General features: G+C 30.9%; 1 long non-coding RNA gene across 2 annotated transcripts in view; it reads right to left on the bottom strand.

The window, feature by feature from the left end:
* Positions 1–2,275: 2,275 nt before the first annotated feature.
* LOC127854421 (uncharacterized) overlaps positions 2,276–11,935 on the bottom strand; it is a 33,601-nt gene continuing 23,941 nt past the window's right edge. The window contains exons 1-3 of one of the 2 annotated variants that reach the window (XR_008037041.1): positions 9,292–9,597; positions 3,308–3,390; positions 2,276–2,450 (exon numbers count right to left, since the gene is read on the bottom strand). This is a non-coding gene — a long non-coding RNA (uncharacterized LOC127854421). Of the gene's footprint in view, positions 2,451–3,307; positions 3,391–9,291; positions 9,598–11,935 lie in introns of those variants that run through there. The other variant, XR_008037042.1, reaches the window with a different exon arrangement.

Genomic DNA, 11,935 nt, shown 5'->3' with positions numbered 1-11,935 from the left:
AATCCTTTATTTCTTTAAAATGAAGAGAGAAAAAAACATAATAAAATGTATAACACTTGACTAGAGCAATGAAATGTTATGAGTACCTATTGTCTTAGCAACAAATTAAAATGAGAAGTTTCTTAATTATTTGTTATTTATGAAACTAACTATCTTGACAAGTGACTGCCAGGGTTTATTACGCCCATTCACACTACAGATCACTTTGTCATCACAAAATCACTGTATTTTGAGGGTTATTATGCCCAATAACACTACAGATCACTTTGTCATCACAAAATCACTGTATTTTGGTGGCATCTTAACGTTTCAATCGGACCGGGTTGTTGTTCCCTCTGTTGTTGGTACTGGTAATGGAATATCAGCTGGAGGTTGGTGGTTATTTTCTGAATGGCGGTTATCCTCCGGATGAAGATAAGGAACATCTTCTCGGTCGTCCCCATGTGGTGTAAAACACGCCTTTGTTGGACGAAGGTGTGTACGATTGCGGCGATATAATTCCCCATTCTTTTTGATAAGAACAATGTAAGGTATTGGAGATTCACGTTTTTTAACTACTGTCGCCGGTTCCCATTTTGAATTTTCTTTTCGTTTCATGATGATTTGTTGCCCAACTTGTAAATTAACCTGTTCTTTCGAACAGTGTTTATCAAATTGGCTTTTGTTCTTTTTTTGCAGAAAACGTTTTTTCTTTACTATGGTGTTGTTAGTCGTTTTCTGCAAAAGTGGCTTTGTTATTGGTAGTGTCGTTTTCAGTCGTCTACCGAGAAATAGTTGTGCTGACAATTTATCTATTCCTTCTATATTAGTGTCTCTATAGATCATGATGGATCATGATCTAGTACGGTTGTACTCTATAATCTAACAGTTTTTTACAGGTTGGCCAACCTGTCAATACAACATCTTTTAATGCTTTCATGGCGGAATCATTGTGTGTTTCTGTTTTAAATGTGTCAATTTTCTCTTTTACCACAGGCAAATATGATATTAGATTTAACGTTAACTCTTCAGAATTCAAGTCTTCTATTGTTTCATTCAAGAACGCCCTACTTTAGCAATCCGAAATGAACATTTCCGCCCCTGGTTTGTAGACAACCTCAATGTCATATCTTTGTAAAGCCAACAAAATTCTTTGTAAACGCGGTGGAGCTTGATGTAAGTAGTAGGAAAGTAGGGCTTTCGCGGCCATCTTGGACGCCATCTTGGACATCCCAACGTTCTGATTGGTTGAAATGGAGTGAGGTCGGTCTTCTGATTGGGTGATAGGTTTGGCGGCCTTCTTGGCGGTTTACAACCGTCGGTTTTTGGCGGTTTGATATATGATGAGTAAGAATGTTGGCGGTTTGACGCCATCTTGACGGTTTCACTTCCGTCGGTTTTTAGCGGTTTCGTATGAGTGAGAATGTTGGCGGTTTGGCGGCCATCTTGACGGTTTTCGTCGGTTTGAAATATAATACGTGAGCATTTTAGCGGGCGGTTCGAATAATTGCCGCTATATTGACGATTTCACTTGTGTCGGTTTTAAATATGATAAGTGAGCATTTTAGCTGTTTCACTACCATCGGTTTAACATTTCATGAGCGAGCATTTTGGCGGTTTGAATGATTGCCGCTATATTGACGATTTAAGTCGGTTTAAGGTAGGATGGATCCGCCATATTGATGCGTTATAATAAGATCGTTAAGGTACAAGTATGCACGGTTTAATAGTGTTGTTGGATTAAGTGGTTTATCTTTTCATCCATTTGTTTAATGTTTGTGGACGTTTGCGAGTACAAAATGTGCGTGAATTTTCGTATAGAATAATGGCACAGGCACAGTTACTGTTTTCTGAAAATACACTATCTTATTTTAAGCAATATGGTTTTGAAAACATAACCTGGTCCCCGGTGTGTTAAGAAATATGTTGTACACTTGACAATAACTTTACCCTAGTTTTGAAAAAGAGACGATCTCGAGTAAAACTGGTTTTTAAAAAAGGAAAAAACAAGTTAATTTTACCAACGACAATGTTTGAAACGATGTGTAGTTTAAAAGAAAGTGTTGAACTACTGATTTCATTTTTAGAGGGACAGTCACCATGAATGCATTTCAAGAACTCGAGTTCAAATTTGAACACCTCACATTTTATGAAGATAGACTTAAAACATTTGATCTATGGTCACCTCAAATTCAACCGAACAAGTTTCAGTTATCATCAGCTGGCTTTTATTACACAGGTTAAAACGATACAGTAGAATGTTTTTCGTGTGCAGTACGATTACACCAAGGGGGGAAAGAAGATGATCCGTTGGAAGAACACAAACAGCATTCACCAAAATGTTTATTTTTAAAAATAATTGGACGATTAAAAACCAACAAATCAATTGAATCTTCATGGAATCCATGGAAACCATCGGTTCACTCAGACGTGCTTCAAAATGGCGGCGTGCATTTTGGCGGTTGCGTGGTCTGAAAAATTTGAAAACAAAATTCGTAAGATATAAAGCTATATAAAGAAATCCTCAAGTAATGTGTTTCATTCCCACTTCAACAAGTGACAGAAGCACATAGTGAATATGGCCTGTTCATCATCTCAAGATTTTAAGCTAAGTTGTGAAGATGGACATAGTGTTTTATCATTAAACAATGACATGGGGAAAGAAGAGAATAACATGACTGAAGGGATGGAATTTTCATCACCCCCTAAATTAGACATCTCAACTTCAGCGAGTGTCATGATGATGCGTTCCTACTTTGACTTTTTATATGCAAAAGCTTTATGTGAAGTCAAAACAATGACTGTTCGAAAGAATTGCTATGGTTGTCAAATCAATCACCCTTCACAGAGAGAACATGACTGCCTCATGATATGTGATGGTGAGGAGTATCAACTTGAGTTTTATTTCGAGGATATGCTGAAAGAAGTCGATGAAAATGCCATAATACGTTCTTGGGAAGAAATGATGGCCATTTCGAATAATACCCCAGAGATGGTTTTCCTTCACAAACGAGTTATAGAGAGCAAAGACTTTCTAGCCATAATGAAAACGGATCAATGGAAAGCCAAGATGAAAAAAATGGTGCTTACAATTACACAGATAGAAGACAGATTGTTTCGCTGTAGCTGATTTAAAAACACAGTAATTCAACGTTATTATTTAGTCAAGGATTGATCTTCTAGTAGAAATGGAGTGTTCAGATAATATTGATGGGAATGTATCTTTTGTGTATGATGTAAACAATGTAAATATCCAGAACGAACTTTTACAAAAAGCAAAAAACGTGAAGTGTAGAACTGTCATGATGAAAAGGATAACTTTACTTACACTTGTTGCTGCTGGTATTATCCCCGGGTAGGTTCTTCTAGGCCATGATGTCGTTCAATGCACTCCACAGCAATGAAAGCCTTCTGAAATGAACACAACACCATTGGTTTTATTGTATTGAACGGAACAATTTTCGTTAGAAAATAATGTGTTTTTGTCATTTTGTAAAATAAGCAACCAAACATATATAGACATACGACATTTTGCAAACGGAAATGCTACAGATTTGGTGTAACCCTAAATATTTCTCAATGTAATACTTTGAAAAGCTTGTTACCTTAAATTGTTGACGTGTTTTGTAAATGTTTGATATTTTGTAATGTTATTATGTTTATAATATTAACTTTGTATAGTATAAGGGAACATACTATTTTATTTGATTGCTAATGTAAGGGGGAATACTCCTCCAGTCTTGTTGAATGTAGGGGGGACAATTGAGAGAGTTGAAAAGCACATGTTTGTAAACAAAGAAATATCAGAAAACTCATCAGTGTTTTATCACATTTAACAAATAAAATTATGTACTGAACATGTTTTGTAATGAGATCACTATGTGTATAAAATAAATATTTTATATGCATTGAAGTATTCATGTTGTTCATTTTTAAAGTTGTTTTCGAATAGTGCACACTGTCAATGTTTATAAATAAACAAGCAATATTGATTAACCATGGATAAATTACAAAAGGAGCGTATTCTTTCAGAATACTATTTTAATGCTAAGCAACCCGGCAGTTAAGTAGGTGCTGTGAAATTTCAACACATATTGAGAAAAAAAAATACCCAGGAGCGTTTACTTTGAATTTTATCAACAACTGGTTGAATAATCAAGATTCCTATGCGTTGCAAAAACAACCTGTTACTTTAAACCAATGACATCTGCTTGGGAAAGCCCTAAAGGCTTTATTTGGTTTACTTTACGAATGTCAGCAGTATTATTTGAAGCCGAAATAAGTTTGTTAAGTTGTTTTATTCTTTTGTTAAGTCTTTTTTTATGTTCTGCCTCTTAAATATTAGAGATGTAATAAATTGAAAAAATATCAAACGCACTTATTCAATGTTTGACGATCGGTGAGAATATGAATGAAAGAGACGTGATCAAACATATCATGAAGCAATAAAGACAAACAGATGATAGTGTCATTTCAATAAGCATAATTGGTAATTAGCGAGTTAATCCTAAAAATGTGTGACAAAAAAGAAAAAGCCATGTTGTTGATGTTTAGTTAATTTCGAATCAAAATTAATCTACAGCTTAGGCTTATATCTAGTCATCGAGAAGCTATAAAGTAAATGAATTTATGTGATATTCTATTTCAATGGTTTTCATTTTTTAATTGCAATCGGGTTAACTTTATATTTAAATGTGTGTATTGAGATAAATTCTGGGTTAAATGATCAGCATGTCTTTTTTCCATGTAAATTCCAGAACAGAACTTTATTTAACTCAAGTTACAATTGCAATACATGACTATACAGAACAATATAGTCATAGACGCATAATTTTCACATTACATGTTTGGTAAGATCTATTTGGGAAATAACTAACATACATTTTCCTAGGTAATAATTATTAAGGGCATTGGAGACGTGGTGTGTGTCTAGTTGATTATATGACCTGGTAACTGGTCTTTTACCTGGGCGTAATACATTTTAAATGATTAGTAACTTCAAATATTGGAACAGACTATAGGTTATTGACAAGTGCGTGGTAAAGTTAATAACGGGTGTAGTAGACTTGGTCACGTGATTACATCGGGTCAGAGTAACAGGCGTGAAAGTTTTGTTTACAGGTACGATTCACGCTGATTTAACTTTGATCATTTACAAAGCAAGTGAAATAATCTAGTGGTTTTCATCGGATATATCTTAACATCCAAATGCTTGGTAATTATCTCTCCAAAGCGATGTTCCTAGTTTTAATTGTTTACAGGTCCCATTACAATTTTAAAGTTGATTGATATGTTTGTATTAACTTATGAATAATGTTTTGAATTTATTAAATATGAATAATGTTCAGCTAATCGGTAATAAGAAAAATGCATGTACATACTGGATTAAAACATAATTGGTGCAGTATATAAACACGCAAGAGGGAAATGATTTTTGTTTAATGGTTAAAACCTATTTTTATTCAGATATTTACGTTCACATTCATAGTTATTGTTATTAATTTAAAGCTGTGATATCCGATTAGATTTTAAGGTTGTAAGGGAGATAAAATTTCATAAAGTAGAGATGTAACGTTTAAAAGATGTACTGTAATTATTCGACAGTTTCAGTAAGCGATGTTCACAAACAATTCTTTGAAAATTATTAAAACAAAACCAAAATAAGAATAGCGGGTATGAGTTTATTGTTTAGATATACATTCCCACCATGATATGCATTACAATATAAGAATGCTTTCCTGTGTTCAGTCGTGCAATGTTAACACTACTCCGTGTATATACCTAGAATGCAATAAGCTATTCAGTGATTAAAGTGTCAAAAGTTTTTTTCTCTTTATTAAGGCATTATGTTTGAGCATTATGTAACTTATGCGCCAATTATTTTTTTTAGTTTAATTGTGAAAAATATGATATTACTAAAAAATAACGAACGCTAAAACTTTATTTGTTAAAGCATAACACGTGTATTTTATTTATTTTTATTTTTTTTTTATTTTTTTTTTTTTTTTGCACAGTCAATTATTTTCAAACAAGTACATTCTCTTGATAAAAAGCAAAATGAATGAGGGTGATCGAAAATATTTGCAACTGTTAAAATCACAAAACAATTTAAGACACTTAAGGCATGTGTCTTTTGTTTGTTGTGAGGTCATAGAAAAAACTAGATAAAATCAGTTTTAAAATTGTATGAGTCATATACTCATGATATAAATATTACGCGTGAACAGAAACACAATATGAAACTAGTTGCAAGTACATAGTATTAAACTTATCACCAGAAGATGTCTCTGTTAATAAAGGTAGTGAGGAAAATGACAATGTATGCAAATATTCACCACTTAAAATATAACAAGAGAACTGTGAGCACATTATGTTTAGCAAAACATTTAGGAATTGATAAAAACACCATCACGATTAAACAGCAAATGGAACAAACACGTGTGAGATCATATTAAATTTGATAAACAATTATCACATAATTAATATCTAAACAAGTAATTGCTGGTTTTGATAGTTTATATCAAATTAAAATGAAACTATTTTAGATCATTGAAGAAAATAATTACACGAAATAATTACAAGACAAAATTGTATTTGAAATTACTTGAATGAAAAATGTTAAAGCAAAAAGTTTTAATTAAAATTATCAACATTGTTTAATTTAACTCATTAATGCAAAATGGTTTTATGAAAATAATTTTACTAATGAAAATAATTTAAAGAATTTGAATAAAAAACGTAGGTTTATGTATTTAAGAGAAAGTTTTTTAAAATAAGTTTAAGAAATTAATTTACGAGTGAATTTTTTCTAGAAAAGCAGTGTTTTATGAGAAAGTTTTTGAAAATAAGTTAAAGAACAATTTTTTAAGAATTAAGTTGTATAAAAATGTTATTAAAAAATCTTCGTATTAGCAAAACATTTAGGAATTGATATACACACCGCCTCGATAACATAACAAATGGAACAAACACGTGTGAGATAAATATTTGATCAACAATAATCACATGAAGATGAAACTATTTTAGAACATTGAAAAATGTTAAAAGTTAACAGTTTTAATTAAAATCTTCAAAATTTTAAATCATTAAAGCAAAATGGTCTTATAATTTTATGAATTTGGAAAGTTATACACATATGAACATAATTTTTTGAATCTGAGAAGTTATACACATGTTGTTGTTTTTTTTTAAATATAAGAAACTGTTTTTTGAAAATAAGCTTAAGAAATAAATTAGTATGAAAAGTTATTCGGACTTTTTTTTAAATTAGATTAAGAAAATTAAAATAAAATGAGAACACTATGCAATCTTTTTTTGAAAATTTGATTTTGGAAAGTAAAAAAAAGAAAAAAAGTTGAAAGCAAAATATTTTTTTAATGTGAATAATTTAGAAGAATGTTTTTCGAACTAAGTTTAAGAAATTTATTCAAGAGTGAACTTTTTTTTAATGTGAATAATTTAGAATGTTTTTCAAACTAAGTTTAAGAAATTTATTTACAGGTGAACTTTTTTACGTGAATAATTTAGAAGAATGTTTTAGAAACTTAGTTTAAGAAATTTATTTACGAGTGTTTTTATTTTTAGAAAAGCAATATTTTAGGACAAAGTTGAAGAACTTTTTTTAGAATGAAGTTTTATAAAAAACCAAAAAACAAAAAAAAACAAAAAAACTACGAAATAGTTTTAAGAAAAATATTTGTGAAGCAGTTGTTTAAAAAAATATATTTTTGAAGCAGTTGTTTAAAAAACGAAAGTTGTAGAAAATTATTTAGAACATATTGACACTAACAAAAGTTGAAAAGAAAATAGATCAACAATAATCACATGAAGATAAAACTATTTTAGGACATTGAAGAAAATAATTACAAGACAAAATTGTATTTGAAATTACTTGAATGAAAAATGTTAAAGCAAATAGTTTTAATTAAAATCTTCACACAAAAAATTAGCATTACTAATTTATGCAAAATGGTTTAATGAAAATAACTTTTAAATATGAAAATAATTTTAAAAAGTTGAAAGCTAAATAGAAAAAAAAAGTTAAATGGAAAATATTTTTAAGGTGAATGGTTTAGGAAACTTAGTTTAAGAAATTTATTTATGAGTGATTTTATTTATTTATTTTTTTAAGAAAAGCAATGTTTTAGGAAGAAGTTTTATCCAATAAAAAAAAGCCTAAGAAATAGTTTTAAGAAAAATATTTTTGAATCAGTAGTTTAAAAAAACGAAATTTGTAGAAAATTATTTAGAAAATATTTACTTCAACAAAAGTTCAAAAATAGACCTATAATAATCACAAAGATAAAACTATTTTAGGACATTTAAGAAAATAATTACAAGACAAAAGTGTATTTGAAATAACCTGAATGAAAAATGTTAAAGCAAAAAGTTTTATTTAAAAAGTAAGTATAACTTATTAATACAAAATGATTTTATTCTCTACATACTTATATGTCCCTTTGTAAGTGAACACAGAAAGAAGTTTATGAAAGGATACTGCTACTGAAGAACAAATACCCTAAAATTCAAAGAATTGTTGACTACAAGAACCTTAAAGGATTTAAAATCTTATACAAATTCATAAAAATATTATTTCAAACATAAACCCGTTGAATAGTTTAGCTTGGTGCATATGTTTATCGTCTTTTATTTATTTATTTATTATTTATTTTTTTACAATTAAATTTTATAGGACTAATCCACATCCATAAAAATATTACTTTAAACAGTAACACGATGATAAGCTTAATTATGTAGAGAACAAAATATTTTCTTATACAGTCAGTATATTTGGCATTTTGTTTTAATTAATCAATCAATATTTTATAAGATGAATGCATATCTTACATATTAATTGGTATTACTACATCGTAGTAAATGTTGAATCCCTTACTTCATTCACTACACATGTTTAAAATATTGTTTATGCATATTTTTTTCCAATCCGGCAACCATTATCAATACCACAAATTACTTATTTACTCTTAATTGTTGTTAACAAATTGCAATTTATATTTTAAACTTTTCACTAGCCAAATTGTATGCAATGTGCATGTTTGTACCTCAAGTTTAATGTTAACCTTACTTAAATACTCAATGATATATGTTTCTAATCAATGACACTTGAAACTCATCTATACCTTTCACCTTTACAGTTAATAAGACTTCATGTGCCATGTGTACACTTACAAAAATACATGCACAGTATTGTTTGTCATGCAATTTCACTACTGTAGGTCAAATTGACACATTTTTGTACATTATTATATTATACAGCTACTTGCTGAAACAATAACATAAAGTTTTACTTACGAATCACATGGTCACTGACACAAGTCAAACATGGACATGGTTATCTGGCCTGACAGTGACAATGTTGTGAATAAACATCGGTCATTGTAACGTGAACGTGTCATTTCACATTTGATCATCATTTCAATACTCCAATTAATCCCAAATAAAATTACCTTCAACAGACAAGTACAGTGCACACATTTTAAATCTCCACATTACTTAAGTTAATATGCAAACTACTAATGAATCACTCTCCGCGATTATTCCACAGATAAAAGAGTGAAAACACAAATAAAACGCACAGTTCTGACCTAATAACAGGGTTTACACATAGATCAGCGAAGCGCCATAGCTAAAAATAAATTAACCAATCAAATTCAATGGGCTTTAAATAGAGCCAAACGAAAAAAAACAACATAAATATAGTCTGTTTCAGTTACCCAGGTAAACAAACAGGTTATTGAGGCCGAAGGAAATAATGTTTATTTCTTAGGTCAACATCAGCATTCCCCCACTCAATTCAAATGTATTTCCCATATCTTATCTTCATTTCTCTTTCTCTCTTATAATTTCTTAATAATAGTTAACACCATGTCACAATTGTTAATAACTTTTTGTAAAAAATGCATTGCCACTGTATACTCATGTGTCACTGTATTTGTGATTTGAGTTTAATAAACGCCATGTTGTTGTTGTTGTTGTAATAAATTTGAATGCCCTGCAACTTTCATTATTGCCGGATCAAGTGGTAGCGGAAAGTCATTATTTCTTTTGAATGTGTTTAATAATGCGCAATTCATGTTAACGGGGATTCAAAAAAAATCATTTATTGCTATTCGACAGATCAACCCTTATTTGATAATATAAAAAAGCAAATAGAAACAATTGAATTTCATGAGGGTTTACCAAGCAAAGAAGACATGGATGTGTGGTCAATGGAATCTGACTTCAAAATTTTAGTCATTGGTGATTTAGCTCAAAAAGCATCTGAAAGTGTGGATATAGTCAACTTATTCAACATCTACAGTCACCATAGAAATTTTTCTGTATTTTTTCGTGGTTCAGAATCTTTTTACAGGTGGAAAATATTTTCACACTATAAATTTAAATAGCCACTATTTTGTCCTGTCCTAAAATTAGATAAACACGATGTTCATGTTAAATATATAACTTACCCCATGCCACATGGTATTATACGCCTGTATGTGGGGTACTAATTTACTTAATTTTTCTATTTCATCCATACTCAACGAAATAAAAAAAAAATTGTCCGCAATATGGAATACGTAACCCCCTAAAGGGAGATACCCAGATAAAAAAAAAACAAAAAAAAAACGTTTTTACTAAATTTACAGAGCATATTTTACAAATAAGTATGCGCTTAAAAGCTTTAGGTACGATAAGAACCGCAACTCACTCTGCTAGGAACAATTAACTCTGCCTGTCTGCAGCAGACGACAAATGATTCTACTCTAGCAGTGAGTGTATATACCAGTTTGTAAGACGACATTAGCCAGTCTAGTGTTTATCATTGAAATCTGTACATATTGGCTGCTTTCTGGGAAAACGGGGTTTAAAGCACGTCAAATAAGATAAGCCTGTGCACACTGATTAGCCTGTGCAATGCGCACAAGCTAATCAAGGACGATAACAGCAAACAACTTCAATGCTTTAAGCGCTTTGATTATTTGTGAGCGAAGCTCACAAATGATGCATGCCTTTGCTATAATAGGACCCGTAACCCATGACTGCCTGTGTGGATAACTTTAGCAGACAACAAATGCTTAAAGCGTTTGGTTTAACCACATAATCTGCCTGTTCTCACTGGTACACTACTTAGTGTATTTAACAGCTTGTAAGACAACGTTGGTCAGTCTAGTGTTTATCATTGAAATCTATACATATTGGCTGCTTTCAAGGAAAACGGGGCTTAATGTATGTCAAATAAGATTAGTCTGTACACACTGATTAGAAAAAAAACAACAACACACATCTCAACCTGCGTTTTAAGACACCCTCTTTATAAATTTAAATGGGTTGTGGTCTTTTCAACCTGTGATATGAAAAGCTATAACATAATTTTGAAAACTGAGTTGCGTCTAAGATTATACAACAGCGAACACATTCGGATGGGGTGTATAATACATAGTTAAAACCCCTCCCCAACGCCATTGTTTTAAACCACACACGATATTTTTCAACCACTCAACACATGATTTCTACAGGCGGGGATTTACAGTATAGGTTAATTTACATATGGTTGATTGTGCCATGTAATATGAATCACAAGTCTGAATGTAAAGTTAAAGTTCTTTATTTAAGATAAACAAATAATTTCAAAACCAATGTAAATAACACAAAACGAATATTTCCTAAGAGAAGCCAAGGGTAAAATCGTGTGTGTGTGTGTATTTGAGATTTATTTACAGGTCGTCCAGCGTCTTCTCGACTACAGATGTATCGACCTGCCCCTGTGACCCTTCAGGGGAGAAAATAAGGTCATATTATACATCATAACACGATGGCCAATGAGACCTTAATGTGACTAGATGCTTTTTTTTTTTTATTTTTTTAATGCATTATGTAGTGGTTTGCCTTTTATCAAAATGGTTTTTGCAGTATTCCTAGTATCTCTTGATTATCATTATCCTTATTGGCATTA

Source organism: Dreissena polymorpha, chromosome 13 (assembly GCF_020536995.1).
Source record: "Dreissena polymorpha isolate Duluth1 chromosome 13, UMN_Dpol_1.0, whole genome shotgun sequence".
Classification (NCBI taxonomy): Eukaryota; Metazoa; Mollusca; class Bivalvia; order Myida; family Dreissenidae; genus Dreissena; species Dreissena polymorpha.
The sequence above is the reverse complement of the archived record's forward strand: the minus strand, read 5'-3'. Positions and strand labels throughout refer to the sequence as shown.